Here is a 23,080-nt window from a genome sequence, read left to right on the forward strand (position 1 = left end):
TCAAGCCACTGTTATGTGTTACTGTTTTCTGGCTATGTCAGAGCTGGCTGAACTCCAGTTATTTTATTCTGATGTACTACCTTGCCTTTCCTTGCCTGTTTTTTTTGCAGCTGCTTACACTTACTGCTGAGATCCTACAAGCATATTTTAGCTGTGAGTTCCCTAAGCCAATGGTATGATAAACTATAAAGGAATCACAATTGCAGAAGTGACTGAGTGGCGCCATGAATCTGGCTGGGGATTGGGCCAGGCTTGCAAGCATATATCCTGTATGAACTGAGGGTACATTGGAATATGACCTCAGTATTTAGCCATGGCACAAATGACTCTAGAGCAGGGGTGTCAAACTCATGTCATCACAGGACGTATCTGGGACTTTCCCCCCCTTTGCTAAACTGGGCATGGGCATGGCCAGTGCATGATGCATCTGACCTGAGGACTGGGAGTTGATACCCCTGCTCTAGGACATGCTTGGTGCCAGACTAGTCGGAAGCAGCATAAACCATTGGTTTATTTCTTTCCTAGCTTCATGCAACCACACCAACTTGTGCAATTGTACTGCATAAACTAATACTCACTTTGCTTCTTTTGGCAAGGAATCAGAAACCCAACTCTCTTTTATTTCCATCTTCTAGGATCCTGCAAACATAGGTGCAAACTCTTCCCTGGTATTTTCTACTTAAAATGTAGAGTGTTTTCATACATGATTTATACATGTTCTCATCAAAAAATTAAAAAAAAGGAGGAATATCTGTGATTTGTTCAAATTTTTTATTTTTCTAACTTTGGGTTACAGTTTTATGAAAACATCATTTGGATTTTCCCAGTTCTTTCCCACAAGGTAAGCATGAAGACTTGTCTATAATTAAAAATAATAGATGATATCTTGTTATGTTCCTCTTTACCTGAATCGTTGGCAGTTGTTTTATGGCAAGTAGATTATCTTTGTTTCCTGATAGCAAATATGATCAATGTGTTATCCTGTGGAAATTGCTGATCAGCAACTCCTGCCATTTTTTTAACCATTGGCCATCAAGCAGGTAAGAACTGGATTCCAACATCTGGAAAACCACAATTATTATGTACTACAGGAATTTTGAGAGTTGAAGTCCACAGGTCATAAGGTTGCCATCGTTGCATACCCCTGTCCTAGGGGCTCAAAGATGAGTTGGGAAGTGATGGAGCCTGGATTTTCCCCTGCTTTACATTCCCAAACATTTCTGCTTCACCCAACAGACCTTAAGGGAGAATGGTGCTGACTGTGACTATAGGCAAAAAAAGTTCTTCCAGCTATCATTTTATAAGTATAAAAATAAGTACACATGAAGAGACAGATGGAATTGTTGCATCACAGCTTTTCTTTGTGTGTGACTGTTTTGCAGTCTGAATTTAGGGTTGTAAATTCAACAACCTCAAGAAATCAATTGCCTGCCTTGAGTTTGTAAAACCCACTCTTTCCATGCTGAGGTGACCATTCAATGCAGAAGAAGAGCAAGACAACAGTGGAGATTGGCTGAAAATTGTCTAAGAGCAGATCATCTTGCAAAGTTTAATGCAGAAAATCATTGTCAGAGAAAGAATGGAGGTATTTGCTTTTCAATCCAAGGGATATATTTTGACCTCTATCAAAGACAGTTTGGGCAGGGAGAAGTGTCTGCTCAGGATATCAGTTAAAGTAAAAATTATCAATCATTCAAAGGAAAAGAGAGAGAAGGGAAAAAAATCAATTTCTCTCTTCCCCCAACAAATAAGCCATAATCCTAGTTGTATGTAATGTAAAGAATCTTTAGTCCTTACAGTGTTGCCTGGATTAAAAAGAGATTAATGGGGGGTGATGGTGGAGACAGAAACAGACATTATGATTTCTGAATGCCAGAAGGACTTTTTCAATACTCATGTGTTCCAGTTCAAACTGAGAGGTAATTTACAACAGTCGAGTCTGACAATAAAAAGAAACCACCTGCTTAGACGCAGCTGCCTGACTAAAACCTTTATAACCAACAGCAACATGAAAATATGTACCTTGACTCAATCAGCTCATAAAAGCTTATGAGGGAAATCTGGAGAGCAGACCCATTGTCCTCTTTCATTCAGAATAAGCTCAGGTTTAAGTGACGCATCAGAGAAATTGGCAGCTTCAAGGAAGGAAACAATGAACTGTGAGAAGGCGTCCACAAAATGCAGGCAAAGTTACACAAGGTGGAAGGCTGTATGCTATATTATGATCATCTTTTACCCAAAGGGCTCAGAGAAAACAGGCATTTGCTGCATGGCGCAAGATGGCAGTATAAGTAGAAATAAGACTCTGACGTGTCTGTTTAGAGTCAGTGCATCTCAGATTTGCAAACCTAATGAAAACGCCCAGATTGCAAGAATTCTGCACTGTGATTTGTACATAATGGAAAATAGGGATACCAGGGAATTGCCAAAGGCAGAGGCATTGGATTGGTTGTTTATAGCTGAGGTAAAATGCCCATAGTTCAATAGGCAATTAGCTCCCATCTTCTTCTGTTCCAAAAAAAAAAAAAGACAGGATTCAGGGAGTCAAAGAAGGTGGTACTCAAACTGGCTCCCAGAAGGCAGGTTCCAGCAAGTTTCTTCTGTCCCACAAGTCCTTGTGATCACTCAACAACTTTGTAGGCTTGATTAGTGTAGTGGTTAGAATGCTGACCGAGAAACCCAGAGACTGAATTCTAGTCCCACCTTAGGTGTGAAAACCACCTGGGTGACTTTGGGCCCAGTCACTCTCTTTCAGCCCAACTCCCCTCACAGAATTATTGTTGTGGTGAAAATAGGAGAAGGAAGGAGTATAAAGTATGCCCATTGACTTGACTTTCTTATAAATAATAAAAGCAGGATAAAAATCTGAAAATAACTAAACAAAGAAAAATACAAACAAATACAAAACTCTCTAGTTAAAGACATTAACTCCAGATGCCACAAATTTAATAAGAAGCTGACATTCTCAAGAGATATAAAGATGGCATCCCCCAAATTTTGCAAGAGATGGGAATCATATGAGATTTCAGATGAATGGGGGCATCTTTGGTTGCAAAAGTTGTCTCAAGTGGCAAGCGGTAGAAAAGTAAGAGGGAAAAATTATGTTGTTGTCATGGCCAATAAAACCTGAAGGAAATTATTTTCACCCTCTAATTATCCTGCTACAGTATTCATGGAGTTCCCAGCCAGAAGAGATCAAAGGGCAGGAAAACATTGCTGGCCACATATCAGTAATTAATCATATTGCTGGTCATCCTGATCGCTACAGCAGTTGGCATCCCAGAGCATCTTCTGATCACTTGCCTCCTGGCTCATATTTTCCTTCTAGTTTGAATTATATTTGGTTACTAGGATACCTGGAAATGAAAATTTAGAAACCAGAAAGCAATACTGTACTAATTCTCCTATTTATTTTTTATGCTTTTCAATAGTATTCTCATTAGCAATAAGTTCTCTCAGTAAGAGGCAATGATTCCATAATCATACATATAAAACATTAAATGTATGAGATTAAAATAATAGAAAATATTGCAAAAGCATCAAAATGAAGTCAGTATTGTATAAGATTACAAAAGCAGACTTATTTTATTGGGAAATTAAAAAAAAGGCTCACCCATTTATTGAAAGAGCCACAATGTAGCTGAATCTCAATGAGGAAGATACAAGTGTTCTGGGGGTGAAACATCTCATCTCATTTGGCAGGGTATCTTGAGTTTCTAGCTAGTGTACAGGAGCAGAAAAACTTTCATGTCATGGTCTTATGCTGATTACTGTTTGAAAAGTTAATACTAGTCCTTCCATTATCTAGTCTGTGATTTACATTTAATGAGGTTTACAATAATATTGAGAAATCAGTATAATGCATGCTGCAATTAAGTGATTCATCTTAATCCCTTGACAATAATTTGTAGGAAGGAAGAGAAGTTCAAGAACCAAGGTTGCCCCCCAAATATTTGATATGTGCAGTGTTTAATCATGCATGATAACAATGATAAAGTTTCTAAAATAGAAATTAGTAAGCAATAAAGGATAAATGGCTACAGAGCGGTTAAATAGTAAGTAAATGATCACACCCAATTTCTTGAAAATGAGCAAACCTAATGGATCTAGAAGAATCAATACCAAAGGTGTTTGCCAATGGGAGGAGTCCAAGAGAATGTCAGTAACAGAGGTTATTTCCAACTCTATAGTTAGTACTTGATTACCCTTACAGCCTGAGAAAGGAATAAAACAAACAGACAAATAACCAACCCCTTCTGGAAGTGACTTTAAAACATATTGTAGCACCAGCAACAAACCTTTTGATGATGAAAATGGACATGTATCATTTCAAATCATGGAGGCCTTACAACAGAAGTGACCATGGAGGCAACTTTCCATTTGAAAGTCAAAACCAAGTGAAGGAGCAGGCCTAATGGATTACAACAACAACTGGATGCAAGAGGCAATGAAGGTATTCTCCACCGCTCAGCAAGAAAATTTCAGGGCCTGTTAGAAGAACCAGACTATGAGCATTCAAAGAGGAAAAATAGGCAGGCAGACAATGAGTTGATCAATGATGGGCCGAAAGGATACAATCATGCACTATAAAAATACAAAAAGACATGCTGTGGTACTTAGTGATTCAATACAATCAGAAAGACCAAAATGTGTGTCATCAGACTCATTGGCTGTCCAAGTGAGCTGTCTGCCAGCAGTAAGAATAAGGAATGTGATCAAACAATTCCTGGACTTTATTAAATTCACTGGCAATTATCTTGTCTTGATAATCTCTGGGGACAAATGGTGCTGTAAAGAGCAGATGCATGTGTGTCAAAGAATGCTCAAAAAGTGCAGATCAATAGTTTAGAGGAAGGATTGTTTGGAGGATCAAGTGAAATGTCATAATATTTAGTCTAACCCTAACCCTAACCCTCTGTTGTTCTGGATTGTTATTAATAATTTGGATGAACTGAATGGGGAATGCTTATCAAATTTGCACTTTACACAGAATTGAGTGGGGTGGCTCACCCTAGAAAAAAATGAAATTCAAAATAATCTGCTTGATATAGCAAGAGTAAGATGGAAGCAGTTGAAACAGAGGCTTGTCACTTAGAAAACCAAATCAAATGCACAGGCATAAGAAGGGAGACTATCCACATGCAAGTAGTACTTATGGAGAAGATGTATTTATTAGCTTAATATTTGTTCAACTCAAGGCAGTGCACAAAATACCTCCTTGTACAATTTTCCCACAACAACCTTATAAGGTTAGTTGGATGGAAAAAGAGTTACTAGTCCAAAGTCACTCAGCCGGCTTTCCTGACTAAGGAAAACTAGAATTCAGGGTCTTCCACTTTCTAGTCCAATTCCTTCACCATTCTTGAAATACTAATTGATTGAGCCAGCAAGTGATATTGCTGCAAAAAAGGCAAATATAAAGTAAGCAACAACTTTAACAATAAGGTTTCTAGTCCATAGGAAACAACAGTTTTTACTTTATCCTACTTTGCTCAGACCCTACCTGGAGATCTAAATTGCTTGTTCCATCTCTATGATTCCATTATTTTAAGGGACAGATGGCAGACACAATTCTATCTAATTCAGAAGGATAGGGAAACATAAAAATAAGCTCATTTTCTCGGTAAACTCAACATTTTAAACCTTGGCATGTCCCAACAAAATTCAAAGAAAGCTCTTGTATGTATACACTATCTAATGGTGAACACTGAGCCATGAACTCAAGAGGCAGGAAGGAAAAGGGTACAGATGAACCAGCAATCAGAGATGGAAGACCTGAATGTGCAGGAACTCGAATGAAATAGCCCAAATGGGATCAGTGGTGTGTTTTTGCTCAGTGGATAATGTTTCAGTTTCAGGATAATAGCATAATATAGAAAACATCTTCCATTATAGGTAGCATATTTTAACAAAAGCTGAACGAGGAGGTAGCTGAAGCAGATTCACAAATCCGTGGAATTAAAATCTATCACGACATATCACAGTATTTTGACCCCCCCAAAAAAAGATGTGTTGAGCAAAGAAAGCTGATTATTCCTGCAATCTGTATATGCAACATCTGTTTTGAAAGGCTTATAAACATAGACGGAATGCGAAATTATATATGACAAAGAAAATTTTACAGTGCTATTTGGGGAAAAGAGGATGTTTTAGGAAATTTAAGGACTATTACAGGAAATGCCTTTCAGAAGATAATGCCAGCAAAACTACCTTCTAATTTGAAGAGAGGTGCATAAGAGTTTTGAACATATACCTATAGAGAAAATTAGCAAATTGAGCCTTATGCTTAAAGCAAACTATTGCAAAGAACTGGTGCATTCCGGGGAAAAAAAATAGAGACCATGGGCTTGAGTGAAGTATGGCAGGTCTCTATAGATATTTTAAATGGAGAATCCAGGTTCATCACTCAAGGAGAGAAGTTCAGTAATGGAAGATGAAGTGTAAAGAGAAAGGTATAATTTGTCTGAAAGATGAATTGTATTGGAAGCTACAAGTCAAAAGTGCTTTAACTGTTTTGATTCATTATTCCAGGTTTAGAATTTTTCTGGCAATGTCAAAAGCCATGAAAAAGGGAAAAAAAATGTTGATGCCAATTGTGGAGGTTCTGGAGTCCTAGGAATAGATCAGAGACTTCAAACACCCTTTGGATAATAAGTCAATGCAGTGAGAACTGACCCTCTCTAGCAGACTTTTGGAGGACCTGGTAGCAACAGCTGCTTAGTAGCCAATTGACCCAAGCCAGAACTGGACTGTGTACATGTATTGATTATTTAGTAAGACAGTGGTGGAACAGAGTAATATGTGCTGCTGGGGGCACTGATGAAAATTCAATGTCATGTGCTGGAAGCATCAATGGAACTGGCTGCAAATCTTGTTAAACTGGTGTGATGGCAATGTGTTATATTGGCCTACCTTCTCCCTCTAAGTGGCAACCCATAGATGTTCACCCTCCACGTACAAGAAATGAGTGAATGAGGCAGTGAGTGAGGGTGACCAGGAGATAACCAGACCAGTGGATCAGCTGGATGGCAAAGCCATTTTGTTTCTTGAATGCTGTTAGAGTTAAATTACACAACTGGCTATAATTTCAAGACAGTCTCAATAGAGCTTGGTTTTAAACAACAGTCACAGCAACAAATCATTAAAACCCAGTTGGGTAAAATTTTCCTGGGAATGCATATAAGAAAGTGATCCATCCTTTAGGTAATCTTGTCCAAAAGCTAGAGGTAAGGGCCTGTAATCTAAGGGTTAATAAACTAATGGGAGCCGTGGCCCCAATAATCTTCATAGTGTGAACGTCAATTCAAGCATGGTCTCCGAGCACTTCTGGAGGGCATTTTATAGAGCTAGCAAATTTGCCTTTTAGAACACAGAATCATATAAAAGTGAGTTAAAGGCATTGAACTGGAGGTGGTTTCTGGAAAATATAGCCGATGGTAAATTGACATTGTAAATAAATGTACTAACCTTCCACCTCTGAAGAATTAAGTGAGGTCCCTAGCGAAATGCTTGTGATGATGTCTGTAGAAGCCCTTGGGTATGTTTGTCCATACTGCAAAGTTAATGTGACCCATCAGTATTGGCTGAAGGTCACAAATGCATAAATACTAGTTTACACTTTAATATGTTTCAAACCAGCGGTCCTAGCTGTTGTGCAAGAAGAAAATATGTATTTAATCTGGCAAGGAGAAATATTTTAAGAGCTGTGAGAAGCAAAAAAATTGCAGTGGGACCAGAGATAATGAAGCACAGCTTAAAGAAGGATATGAATTTACCTTTCTTGAACATCTTTTTCTTTTAAAGAGTTCAAATAGGTAACAGTATTTCAGAACAAGAATTAGGACAAGATAATCCCGAAGTAGCCCTTGATAGATAAGCAAAATTGGCATGTTCCAGCTCAACATTTTTCTTTAGCTCATAATGGTCCAACCAATTCCACGGGTTCAACATCCAAAATCTCTGATAAACAGATGCACAAGGAGAGGAAGCAACCAAAAAGGAAACACCATTTCCTTTTCTTATCTGAACTCTACTACAGTTCTGGAGGTCTCTTATTCATACCCACATAGAATGTCATAAATGCAAGAAGGGTCTCATCTTCTACTTCATCAGAGATACTTCCTTTAAAATGGTTGATTAAGCTTATTCTTTCCAGCCCAATTTCTGAGCTAACAGCTGAAAGTCAGTCACATAAGGAGTTGTAAATAATATTAGCTTATAATGAGGGCTGATCAGTAGTTTTAATTAATGATGTCATCAGACAACACAATCCAAACCCCATGCAGACTACAAACCCTGAAGTGTTACCTCATTCCATCAGGAAAGGTTGCTCGCCAGTCCTAAAGTTAATGATTAACACAATTGCCACTACTTGACAGTATTCCTCGGTTTTGATTGAATAGAAAACTTGTTATTAAAAAAAATCCTATTTTCACTACTTTTGAAATACAGCCCTAGTAAAGTTGTATTTTTGTTGAGTTTTTAAAATCAGCACCTTACAGCCTACTGTTTTATTTTTGTTTCTGAAAACTAAACACATAAACATATTTTTGCAGTTTAATTGCAAAAAGTAAGCAATGTACAAATATGGCAAACAAACCCATTTTAGAGCCTTTCTGGAGGAAAATAAAAGCTAGCAGAATGTGAAGTTCCTATGGGCAAATTCATATTGCTCTTTAACTAGTCTGCAACTGAGCAGAGATATTCCCTCACAAGACTTAAAACATGTGTAAAGGATGTCCTGCAAAAGTAAATCTGATCTGTGTCTGGCCATGCCCATAGTAACTAATCTAGGCATGTACAGAGCAAACTCTGTAAACACTTGTCACTAAGTAAAAGGGATGTATTGATCCACCTGGGCAGAAGCTGGGGTGTTGTGACTCCGGCCCCGGAGGCTGATTTATCTTCGCATGCTGATTCGGAGGATGATATGGAGGAAGCTGGCACAAGTTATATGCCGGAGGGGCCGTCTTCACTGGTGAGTCAGCAAGAACTGACAGTTGCTGACGTGCCTCTGGACCCCAGCCAAATTGAGGAGGAAACAGAGGCCGGTAACGAGGAGAGGGAGCCCCTATTGGATGCAAGAGAGAGACGTAGGAGACGTCATAGAGAACAGCTATTGCCACGTCCCGAGAGGTGTGGTCAGGAGATGTAGGGTCACACCCTACAAAGTATAAAAGGGGTGTGGCTGGGCCGGAAAGGCATGGTGAACAATTCGTTGGTGTTTTGGATGCAGTGGAGTTTAGAACTGCTAGTTTTGAGTTTTGAAAAGGAGTCTGCATTCCTGCATTAGCCTGCTGGCCGTCTGCCAAGACCTCTGGAACATTGCATGGTAATTACTGAACTGATATTCCTTTGGAACATTGCCGGTAACTACTGAACTGATATATTTTTGAAAGAGAACTGTTTATTAAAGGGCCAGCTTCAATATCTCTAGCCTGTGTTTGTTACTGCTGGGCTATTTGAGCTTCTGCAAGGCCACTCGTGGGAGGGGACAGAACAAGGGGCTTCTTCCCCAACCAGTATGGAAGCTGATTTGTTTGGTGTAAAATTGACCTCTCAACTTCCAGAGCAAAAGGCTAGGAGAAAATATAAATTGAGGAAAATGCATAGGATGGAACCATAATGCCATTTTGCTGTAGGTTCAGGAACACAGCTGAAATGTATTGGCTGGATCAAGGACGATGGACAATGCGAAGATCATGTAATAAACCGTTTATTAACAAAAGCTGGACTAACTGCCACAGCTATAACTGAAACTGCTTGGGACTCTGCCTGACAGCTCTTATACTGCCAGCTGTCAGGCGGCTTAACCAGTCAACGAACAGAATGTTACTTTAACCAATCAACGAACAGAATGTTACTTCCTACTTCAGCAGACTTAATACATTGCAACAGCAATGTTAACTATTAAGAAAAACAGTACTAGTTCTAAATCCAGAATCCTAATTTTATTTTTGGCTATGTGTCTATTTGTTATTGTATTAGAAACAGTGAGATGTTCACATGATGCTGATTCTGAAAATCTGTATCATAGGTTAATTGCATAACAGATTGTCTATGTCAGGGGTGTCAAACTCAATTTCATTGAGGGCCACATCAGGATTGTGGTTGACCTCGGGGGGGGGGGCAAACAGGTGTGGCTGACTGGGTGGGTGTGGCCAACTGGTTGGGCATGGGCAACCAGTTGGGTGTTGCCAGCTTGATGCCACTCCCCAAACTGCTGGCTCCTTTGCATTGGGTAGACCGGGCCGAAGCTATGTTGGCTTGATCTTTCCTTTTCTCATTGGGCAGACGAGGACAGCCCTGCGGGCCAGATCTGACCACATTGCAGGCCTGATCTGGCCTGTGGGCCTTGAGTTTGACACCCCTGGTCTATGTGATCCAGAAGGATGGTGTGATGGCTGCACTGAATGAGAATTTATTAAGACTTTCTAGACAGGAGGCCCTTTGGTTCATCATAAATATTTTCACCAATCTAGATAAATTATATTTCACACAGGACACATCTATTGAAAGGGCAACTTTTATATATCGCATTGAAAAGGGCACTAATCCAGTTTTAGTAATGTCAGACATTGGGGCTGAATTGTCTGTTAGTCTAAAAAGGATGGCATGTTGGCAACATTGTGAAGCGGACAACTAAATTAAGATAAGAAGTTTTTATTACTATTTTTGGGGAAACTGACCTTGTTACAGACAAAATTGCTGAACTTTCTTTACCCCACCCTTTAACAGTATAAATTATCAGACTCCCATAGTAATACATTTTTTACAGAAATAAATATTGGTAGAATTTCAGGTTGCATTCAAGTATTCCTGCAGCAACTCAGACCTTTGGTATTTCTTATTTCTTTTTTTAGATTGGTTGGATGATCAAATCTTTACAGTACTGCCAATGCCCATAATGTTTTTATTTATTGTTTGTTTCGAAAATGTGTATGACTGACTGTCCATCTTAAACAAGTAACTTTAGATGGCTGACAAATAATACTTAAAGGTAAAGGTAAAGGTTCCCCTCGCACATATGTACTAGTTCCCAACTCTAGGGGGCAGTGCTCATCTCCGTTTCAAAGCCGAAGAGCCAGTGCTGTCTGAAGACGTCTCCATGGTCATGTGGCCGGAATGACTAAATGCCAAAGGTGCATGGAACGCTGTTACCTTCCCATCAAAGGTGGTCCCTATTTTTCTACTTGCATTTTTTACGTGCTTTTGAACTGCTAGGTTGGCAGAAGCTGGGACAAGTAACGGGAGCTGACCCCGTTACACAGCACTAAGGATTCGAACCACTAAACTGCCGACCTTTTGATTGACAAGCTCAGTGTTTTAGCCACTGAGCCACCATGTCCCATTCAAATAATACTTAACACCATTTTAATAAAGAACCAATATAAAACAGTGCAAAATACAACCAAAAATAATCACTGATGCCCTTTGAGTCTAAAACCAAGGTCTTAAAGCAATTGTTGTTGTTTGATGGTATTAAAGGTATTCATCAAAAGATGTAAGCTATTCCAAGGAAAGCTGTCTTTTGCAATTGACTGATGCAACTGATGCAACACTGATGATGTTCAAGTGATGCTCCAGAAGTTTTGACATTGCATCCAAGGCACCTATTACTTTTGGTACTAATTTTGCTTTCTTTTGCCACAGTAATTTTGCTATTATTTGCAGGTCTTTATATTTTGTGTTTTTCTCCAGTTCTTTCTCTTCTATTCTGCTGTCTCTAGGTACTAAAACATTCACTATCCAGACTTTTTTGTGTTTCTTATCAACAATTGTTACATCCAGGATATTTGTGTGACAGATGTTTGTCTGTTTGAATTCTGAAATCCCAGATCACCTCAGCTTTTTCATTTTCTATTACTTTGTTGATTTTGTGGTTCCACCATTGTTTGCTTCGGGGCAAATATAACTTTGTCATGCTGTTGTTTGTAAGCAACTATTTTCCCCCACTGGTCCTGTAGCTGCTGGTCCTGGTTGCTCAGGCATCAATCCTGTGTTCTGAAGCCCATCTGTCACTACCTGTCCAGGAATTCCAACACTTAGCATGGTCCTTATTGACCCAGGCAACAACTGATCTGGTATGGGTTTCTGAAAATTTCACCTCATCATTTTGTTTATGGAGGAGATACTCTTTGCCTGGCTCCTCTTTTGAGACCTGTTCAGCAGTATAAGCAGCAAGGAGGGGTCTATGCCAGCAGCAATATCATAAAGAATATAAATAATTTCATGCAATGGAAGACTTAAATTCAATGAACATACAAAACGTGATGGAGAGATACCTGGAAAGGACATGAAGGAAACCTTTAGGAAACATGGCGCTATGGAATACTACAAATGGCATGGATACCTAAGCCTTGATTGCAGCCACTCATTCACACACTCCATAAATGTGAATCATAATGAGACATGGTATCATGCAAGATCTGGGTCAGTCTCCGGGACCAGATATTTACTCTTCTGAGCTTTTGGACTCATGCTGGAGCCCATCTTCAGGAAACTTCTCTCTACTGGAATACATGCTTTGGGCAATTCTGTGAGTCATGCTTATGTGGTGCCTTCCTATTGGCAGATTGGTGTGTTGATGGCTGGTGATTGGCTGTTGTTTCCTTGTGCTGCCAAGCCCTCAGCTCCTAAGTACTTGATAAGCTGGTGGTAAAACAGTTCTCCTGTTAACTGACAAGGGGCCCGTTTCCCAGGCTTCAATCATTTCCCTGGCTTTTTTTCTATTTGCATGGCCAATTATCTTAGTTGCTGCAAAATTAAATGTGTGTCCTTGTTCATTACAATATGAGGCTACCAATGAGTTTGGGACTCCCAGTCTGATATGGAATTGTTTGAATATTGTTTCTAAGGATATTAAACCAAACAATTTTATACACCTGAAGATGGATGAGTATGAGCTGAACCATTTTCTTTTTTTATTAGGAGGCATTAGGGGTGATTTAAATGTTGATGAATTCCTGAACCGTGTTGACAGCATGGTTTCAAGCAGTGTGGAAGTGTTGTGGGATAGTGATTTACAATGAGTGGTCAATACTAAGAATAGGGAGGGTTGGTTTTAGGAAGTTAAGCATGTAAGAAATGTTCAGCTAAATTCTGCACACAGAAAGGATCCCATCTGCTTGATTTCAATGTAAGTGATGAGTTTTAATGTTTTGCAGGTTGCCTGTTGTATTGGTTAGACAGCTGGTTATTACCAAAACAAGAAATCAGTACTAAAGCCAGAAATCCCCATTACAGGATGAGCATTGTCATAGAAAAGATTGTTGACTTTTCACTGGTACGGGTCTTTGAAGAACATCTTGATGTAACCATCAAAGGCAGGAAAGTTGAGGTCTTTTTAAATCACAAATTAAACATAATTTAGTTTATATATAAGAACTGTTGTTTTTGTAGTTACATAACAATAATTTATGTGGAATCAAAAACATAAACAGCTTCCAGGACAAAGATAATTTCTATGAATTCTATCATCATAAGTCCACCCTTGACTGCAATGTATGTTTGAAACAACAGTGTCATAAAATGGATGTGGGGAGCACAAATTGTTTGCTGTTGTAAGTCTTTCTTCCAAACACACAATTGGCAAAAGAAGGGGAAACTGTGGCATGATGTGACATAGGCAGATTTTACTTTTTAGACCCCTCCCCCAGAAAAAATGTCAAAAAAGAAATTGGGGGCAGTGCTATAAAAAATTTGAAAGTATGGGAGCTTATTTACATTTTCTAATGTAAATAATAGTACAGGTGAAACTCGAAAAATTAGAATATCGTGCAAAAGTTCATTTATTTCAGTAATGCAACTTAAAAGGTGAAACTAATATATGAGATAGACTCATTACATGCAAAGTGAGATAGTTCAAGCCTTGATTTGTCATAATTTTGATGATTATGGCTTACAGCTCATGAAAACCCCAAATTCACAATCTCAGGAAATTAGAATATTGTGAAAAGGTTTAATATTCTAGGCTTAAAGTGTCCCACTCTAATCAGCTAATTAAGCCACAACACCTGAAAAGGGTTCTTGAGCCTTTAAATGGTCTCTCAGTCTGGTTCAGTAGGAATCACAATCATGGGAAAGACTGTTGACCTGACAGTTGTGCAGAAAACCATCATTGACACCCTCCATAAGGAGGGAAAGCCTCAAAAGGTAATTGCAAAAGAAGTTGGATGTTCCCAAAGTGCTGTATCAAAGCACATTAATAGAAAGTTATGTGGAATGGAAAAGTGTGGAAGAAAAAGGTGCACAAGCAGCAGGGATGACCGCAGCCTGGAGGGGATTGTCAGGAAATGGCCATTCAAAAGTGTTGGGGACTTTCACAAGGAGTGGACTGAGGCTGGAGTCAGTGCATCAAGAGCCACCACACACAGACGGATCCTGGACATGGGCTTCAAATGTCATATTCCTCTTGTCAAGCCACTCCTGAACAACAAACAACGTCAGAAGCATCTTACCTGGGCTAAAGAAAAAAAGAACTGGTCTGTTGATCAGTGGTCCAAAGTCCTCTTTTCTGATGAGAGCAACTTTTGCATCTCATTTGGAAACCAAGGACCCAGAGCCTGGAGGAAGAATGGAGAGGCACACACTGCAAGATGCTTGAAGTCCAGTGTGAAGTTTCCACAGTCTGTGTTGATTTGGGGAGCCATGTCATCTGCTGGTGTTGGTCCACTGTGCTTCATTAAGTCCAGGGTCAATGCAGCCATCTACCAGGAGATTTTGGAGCACTTCATACTTCCTTCCGCAGACGAGCTTTATGGGGATGCTGACTTCATTTTCCAGCAGGACTTGGCACCTGCCCACACTGCCAAAAGTACCAAAACCTGGTTCAATGACCATGGGATTACTGTGCTTGATTGGCCAGCAAACTTGCCTGACCTGAACCCCATAGAGAATCTATGGGGCATTGCCAAGAGAAAGATGAGAGACATGAGACCGAACAATGCAGAAGAGCTGAAGGCCGCTATTGAAGCATCCTGGTCTTCCATAACACCTCAGCAGTACCACAGGCTGATAGCATCCATGCCATGCCGCATTGAGGCAGTATTTGATGCAAAAGGGGCCCAAACCAAGTACTGAGTACATATGCATGCTTATACTTTTCAGAGGTCCGATATTGTTCTATGTACAATCCTTGTTTTATTGATTTCATGTAATATTCTAATTTTCTGAGATTGTGAATTTGGGGTTTTCATGAGCTGTAAGCCATAATCATCAAAATTAAGACAAATCAAGGCTTGAACTATCTCGCTTTGCATGTAATGAGTCTATCTCATATATTAGTTTCACCTTTTAAGTTGCGTTACTGAAATAAATGAACTTTTGCACTATATTCTAATTTTTCGAGTTTCACCTATACATGTTCTAAGTCCATTGTCTCAGTCAAAAGTAGGTATGAGATCTGTCACTTTGGATTTTAAACGTCGTTAGGAAACAAAAGTTGGCATAAGAAGTTATGTGTATGCTATCGATATGGTGAAGAAAGAAGACAACTATAATGTGATATGATGGAAATATAATGCTAAATCCCTGGCTCAGTTTGTCAAAAAATATATAGACCCAAGGTTTGTGGGATTCATCACTCAGAACTCCATTGCTCACAACTTCAAGGGTATAATAAATACTTACTTCTGAAACAGCTGAACTGTGAAAGGTCCAGGTTGAACTTTGACTTGAGGTGGTAAACTGCTATACTTTATATTGCCATACTGTTTGATTACACAGGACCTCTCCCTAATGTCAAATATCACTCTTGAAACCATGATGCCTGATAACAGAGAGGGCTTTCTGAAGTGGTAGGCTATTAACACCAGCACAATGTTGAAGCTGTTTATTATGGTAGACAAGTGGTAGACAAATGGTAGAGATACTGAAGGAGTTTTGTAATCATTTAAGGGCACATGTGATGGCAATGACACAATACAAGTTTCTCACAGACATAAAGAGGGATGTTGCTCAGGAGATTTGAGATTAGATGTATCGAGCCTTCCGGTATATTACTGTGGCATCTGTCTGCATGGCTTAGTATTGCTTCATATGTTTAGGGAGAAAGGCAGTCACATTACTATCTTTAAACAGCTATCACCAGGCTCAAAAAGGTGTTCCACATCTTCTGTACAATAGTTGATATAGGTAGCATATAGCAAGAATCTGAATATTCTGCATTACAAAGGATGTGAGCAAGCTTTTAATTATTTTCTGGATGGCTTTGCTGTCAATCAGTGGCACCTCCACAGCTTTCTATTGAATGGGTGTTTTTTTCATGGTTGTCTCGTCTATACAAGATAAAGAACTTCATGCTTGAATCAACCTATGAAATTCTGCACACCCATACTAGAATTAAAAAAGACTACCTCAAGAATCAGAGTTGTGCTGGGTACAGCGTCTAAGGACATGAATCAAATGCCAAGTTAGTGACTGATGTTACTTGAAGCAGTTCACAGTTCAGAAGAAACTCCTGACTGCCTTGAACCTACAATATCCTCTTTTTTGGAGGGGAGGTGCTAGAACAATTGCTAAATGTCTGTATATTACAAGCCAAACCATATATTACAATTTCATCAAACTGAAATTGAACAAATCTGTCTTTGCTATTTATTGTCTACTTACAATTTCACCCATTTGTATTCAGTTTTGAACAAATAAAAGGAGATCCTGATTGACCAGGCACAGATAAGTCTATAATTTTTGCAACCAACAAACAGACACAGATTTCAGAGAATAATTAGAACTGCAGAAAAAACAATTACTACCAACCTGCCTTCCATTGAGGACCTGTATACTGCATGAGTCAAAAAGAGGACTGTGAAAATATTTATAGACTCCTCGCATCCTGGACATAAACTGTTTCAACTCCTATCCTCAAAACGATGCTATAGAGCACTGCACACCAAGACAACTAGACACAATAACAGTTTTTTCCTGAATGCCATCACTCTGCTAAACAAATAATTCCCTCAACACTGTCAAACTAGTTACTAAGTATGCTTTACTATTAATCTTCTCATCATTCCTATCACCCATCTCCTCCCACTTATGTCTGTATGACTGTAACCTTGTTGCTGGTATCCTTAAGATTTATATTGACTGTTTCCTAATATGATTTGATTGCTTATTTGTTCCCTATGACTATCATTAAGTGTTGTACCTGATGATTCTTGATGAATGTATCTTTTCTTTTATGTACACTGAGAGTGTATGCACCAAGACAAATTCCTTGTGTGTCCAATCACACTTGGCAATAAAGAATTCTATTCTATTTGGGAAACATAACTAAGTATTTTAGACTTTCTAAATGAAGTTAAAATGTGCCCACCAAAAAAGCTCTACTTCTCAGTCTTGCCCTACAACTCAAGGGTAAGTTAATGTTTATTTTGCATTCAGGCTGCACAACAATACAATAAACCAATTTGTGTAGACACGGTGATAAAGAGAAGGCACTGATTGGAACATGGTGTGCCATAAAAGGGAATGTTGTTTTAGAGAAATTTGTGAGGCGTGGCCTTTTGAAAAAAAGGAAGCACATTATTTTCAAAAATATGATGAGAGGCAGAAGGCATGCCACTCATGGGGAACACAGGCCACATTAATTGCTATTGATTGTTTTATTTAGCCCCCCCCCCCACCTCTGTCTCCAGTTCCTGGTTATCAAGACTTGCTAGCTCTGGACTCCAGCTGGTAATTTTAAATCCTGAATCCATTGATGTTTATCTTGTTCCACCTTGTACGAGTCAAAGTATCCACTAGCCTCCTGCTTTTGTCTGAGATGTGTTTGAATGTATTTTTTTGCATCTCTATTGAGTCCAACTCAGAGAATATGATTGAGTCAAAACCAACAACTACAAAATGTCACCTGTATTATTAAAACCAAGTAGACAATGCATAGCAAAAAACAATTGAAGTAAACTGTCACTCCTAAAAAGGAGGACTCCTGTTTATTCTGGTCCAAAGGCCCAGGGACTAGCTAGGTCTTAACCATCTGCCTACAGCTGGGTCCTTTAAAATGACATTGTTTTAAAGAACAAAGGCACAGAATATGTCTTTTCAAGTGGAGTGTGTGTGATGGACACATCCTGAAAATAATGCAGTTGTGTGTGCCCTGTAGAATTTTGTAGCTAATAACCAACACCTTGAAATTCACCTGGGAGCTTATTAAGAGCCAATGCAGCTTGCAAAATAGAGATGCACATGGGTGTAACAAGGTATCTTCCTAACTATCTGCTCTGCTGCCTTTTGGACCATTTGTGGCTTCTAGATAGCCTTTAAGAGCAGCTTTACATAGAAAATTCATTTCATCTCCATGTCAGTTTGACTTTCACATCAACCCCATTATTCAGCAGTTTATCTTGAAAAAGAAATATACTGCTTCACAAACAGCCTGCAGATCCCATTTACAACTACCAGTCGTCTGCCTTTTAGCCTTGAAACCAGGTTTTATTGCAGGTGTATGTGAGTCACTCTTCATAAGGACAGAATCATCTTTATAAAATCCCATGGCTATAAGGTGGGTTCCTAATGCATCACTGCCAAAATTCAGAATCAGTTCATTTTTAGCCTGATAAAAATAGACATCTTTCAGTAATGAGATGGTTCCTTATAGCAATGTCCAGCTGTTAAACAGTGATACTATAGGATGGTTGGTCAGGGGAACCTGCATGCCATCATCAATATCTGTTCTTCAGCCTTCACAATGTTGCCAAACATGCATCAGGACATTGTTTAAATCCATGTGATTTTCTCATGGCCGGTGATAAAGGAGACATCAAGTGATATGATGGATAGAGGGGGGAATTCAGCATAATACTATTTTCAGTGCTGCCTTGTGTTGGTACCAGTTGTAAAAAGTCCAATTCAGACTTCACTCACTTCTCAGAAGCCTCATGGATAAAGCCAGTGGTGGAATTCAATTTTTTTTATTACCGGTTCTATTGGTGTGGCTTGGTGGATATGGCAGGGGAAGGATACTGCAAAATCTCCATTCCCTCCCCACTCCTGGGGGAAGGATATTGCAAAATCTCCATTCCCATCCTACTCTGGGGCCATCCAGAGGTGGTATTTGCCAGTTCTCCGAACTACTCAAAATTTCCGCTACCGGTTCTCCAGAACCTGTCAGTACCTGCTGAATAGCACCCCTGGATAAAGCCCATTTTGTATTAGAATTTGTTCTGCTTCTGTTAATGACTTCTCTGGGCACAGTTGGGCCCTTTTATAATGTTCCTCTTTTTAATCAGGATAATTGGGCGGAGTGCAGAACTTTTCCTGACCATGGCCATATCCAATCCTTCTTGCCTTCCTTCAGCAACAGAGGACACACACTGCCCAGCCACACCTTCGATTCTCTTGCCTCCTAAGCCTGTTCTGTGCATTATTAGTGGGCCCTGGCAAGTCAGGCCAATACCAGCTTGTCTTAGCTGTGAAATATTGAAGGCTTCTGTGCTCCTTGATCAAAACCACCCTTCACCATTCTGGAACCTAACATGAAGCTTACGAGTCACCTTCTCGTGGATGTCAAAGACTGATATTTTTATTTTGATCAGTTCTGAGTTCTACAGTAATGCTTGCTCACCAGGACATAATGGGGCTTGTCCTAAATTATCTTGCTGAGATTGTTGTCTTGTCCTCAGACAGGTACATAGCCGGGGTGGGCTTCAAAAATTTTAGCAAGGGCTTCTCTGCCTGGTTGTTGGATGAGTGTGGCCAGGGTGGGCCTGGCCTAGTCAGCCTGCTGCACCATGGTGTGGGGGGCATTTTTGCCCTTCTCAGGTTCCCGGAGGCTTTTTTCGAGCCTCTGGGAGGGCAAAAATGGCCTCCCCAGGCTCCGGAGGCCCTCTGGAGGCCAGAAACGGGCCTATTTCCAGCCTTCTCGAACTTCTGGTAGGCCTGTTTTTCACCCTCCCTGAGCCTTTGCACACACCCTGCACTTACCTGCATCCAAAATGGATGCAGGGGACTCCTGGGAGGGGAGGGGTGGGGTGGGTAGGGGTGGGCCAGGGCCACCAGGAGTGGGATTTTGGGGGTTCTCTGAACTGCACAGAATCTTAGCTAGAGGTTCTCCCAAATCCCTGCAAACCCCCAGCAGCCCACCCCTGTACATAGCACAATAACAGGACGTACAAATTCCTCACTATCTGATAGTCTACCATACCTATATAAACATATAATTCTTAAAGCCTCTGATAATGTTTTCTGCAAGGGAGAATTTCTTAAACAATATCCAGGGAACAAGTCTAACACGTGTCTTCACTAGCTGGCATGGCATATGTTTCAGTTCCTGTAAGATTAATTTTTCAAGCCACCAGATTGCACCACAGGGTCACACCTGAGGGCCAAACTTGGTGTTTAATATAGAGTTGTTCATGTTTTCCAACAGCTGTTAGATGCTGGTATAATATCCATTTGGCTTGAATTACAGCACTCTAGATCTGTTTCATTTGTTTTAGATAAAATTAGTGCCGTTTCTGTGATAGAATGGAATCAAGGCAGCATTCCAGCTCAGGCAAATCCTCAGAACATCTTTGATAGCGATGGTCATCACAACAATATAAATGTAGCCTTCATCTAACTGCTTGCTTCCTAGGGGGTGTTAATTCAAAACCTGCAAAATATAAATCAAGTCCTTTAGGGCATTGCCGAGATACAGGTATTTACATAACAAGAAATAAAAACTAATTATTTACTCACCAGGGGTCCTTTTCAGATATCTAGAGAGGTCCCTTTCACCATTTCACAGGCAGCCTAGTAAATATAACATGATAGTGCCTGCATTTTCCTCTGTTCCTCATCAGCTTTGCCAGAGTTGCAACACTGATTATGACAGCTAAGCAAGATTGACCTGAAAAATATCAATTTTCTTATCAAAATCCTGACAAGAGACTTTATTGCAGTTTGCCAGCAGTGGTTGTTCTTTCCACAGAAGCTTGACACGCCTTGAGAAACATGACCTTGACTTGCCCTAGATGCTAGAAAATTAAATTGTAAAAAGGTTTCTAGAATCTTTGCATTCCTCTTTAGTATAAGAATACACCAACTCCAAAACCACTGGCCTTTATTTTCTAATCTTGCTCTAGCTACCTCCTAAATCTAACCAATCTCCCCTGGTACAACATGTTCTGTGCACAACTGCAGCCACTGTGAATAGACAGACCTGCAAGCATTACTGGTTCCTGTTTTCTCTCCTGTGCACTTCTAGCTGCTACTGAATTTGTCTACCCCTGCCCAAATTGTATATTTTAATTTGGTAAGATTTACTAAGCTGCAATACTCTGCTTCAAGAAATGGGGCCAAAATGATCTTTACAGTAAGAGTTCAGGTTAAAGTGAAGGTGAAACCCAACTGCTCTGGAAGGAAGTTAGTAATTACATCTGATTGGCTTACAATGGGGGAATCTCATTGTAAGGAGAGAGAAGGAAAAAAATTGAGCCCTCCTGAGTCTTCTATGATTCTTCAGGAGTAAGGAATAAAAAGATGATATTAAAGAAATCATAAGGGAGATATCTTCAGGTAGGTTATGTGAATGCCAAGTGGTTATGTAAGCAACTTTCCAGGATTGTTCTTAGTCATCTTGTATTGGATTACTGAAAAATAAAGTCAGATATAGCAGCTGACTTGTGATTTTAACGGCCTTTCTGGAATTTTGGGAGGTAACAAAGACTAGAACATGAACATCTTATGCAAGTCATATATATTATGAACTCTTTGTTCATGAAGAAGAACAACATCGCCAAAAAGGCATTAAGAGTTGAAAACCTAATCTTCTTCTCCAGTAATATCACACTACTAACCAGAGCATACAAAACATTTGCTAGACCAATTCTCGAATACAGCTCATCTGTCTGGAACCCGCACTACATATCAGACATTAATACAACTGAACGTGTCCAGAAATATTTCACAAGAAGAGTCCTCCACTCTTCTGCTCGCAACAAAATACCTTATGCCACCAGACTTGAAATTCTGGGCTTAGAAAACTTAGAACTATGCCGCCTTCAGTATGACCCGGTGCCTGGAGGCCATATGGATCTGGATGGGGAGAAACAAGCTCAGACTCAACCCCTCCAAGACCAAGTGGCTGTGGTTTCCGGCGTCCCGTCATAGTCAGTTGGTTCCATCACTGACTATAGGGGGTGAGATCTTGGCCCTCTCAGAGAGGGTTCGCAAGGGTGTCCTCCTGGACTCACAGCTGTCTTTAGAAGACCATCTGACGGCTGTGGCCAGGGGGGCTTTTTATCAGGTTCGCCTGATCCACCAGTTGCGTTCCTTTCTGGACCAGGACACCTTGCGCACGGTCACTCACGCCCTCATCACTTCCTGTCTGGACTACTGTAACACTCTCTACATGGGGCTCCCCTTGAAGAACACCCAGAGGCTCCAGCTGGTCCAGAATGCGGCTGCGCGGGTGATTATGGGGGTGACTCGATGCTCCCATGTAACACCGTTCCTGCGCGAGCTGCACTGGCTCCCGGTGGTCTTCCGGGTGCGATTCAAGATGTTGGTTGCCACCTTTAAAGCGCTCCATGGCATAGGACCTGGGTACTTACGAGACCGCCTTCTGCCTCCGATTGCCTCCCATCGACCAGTACGCTCCCACAGAGAGGGTCTCCTCAGGGTGCCGTCAGTTAGACAGTGTCGACTGGCGACCCCCAGGGGGAGAGACTTCTCTGTGGGGGCACTTGCCCTCTGGAACGAGCTGCCCCCGGAGATTCGTCAGATTCCCGACCTTCATATCTTTTGCCGTGCCCTTAAAACACTATTATTCCATCAAGCAGGGCTGGCCTAAAATATTATTTTAATGGGTTATTTTATTTTAGATTATTGGCCAAACTATTTAATAATTTTAAATTGTTTTTAACTTTTATATTGTTGGTTTTTTATCTTGGCTGTACATCGCCCTGAGTCCTTCGGGAGAAGGACGGTATAAAAATTTAATAAATAATAAATAAATAAATAAATAAATAAATGACCTAAGCATAGCTTATAAAATTATCTGCTACAATGTCCTACCTGTCAATGACTACTTCAGCTTCAACCACAACAATATACGAGCACACAATAGATACAAATTTAAAGTGAACCGTTCCAA

This window comes from Pantherophis guttatus, chromosome 1 (assembly GCF_059756535.1).
Source record: "Pantherophis guttatus breed Tessera chromosome 1, ASM5975653v1, whole genome shotgun sequence".
Lineage (NCBI taxonomy): Eukaryota > Metazoa > Chordata > Lepidosauria > Squamata > Colubridae > Pantherophis > Pantherophis guttatus.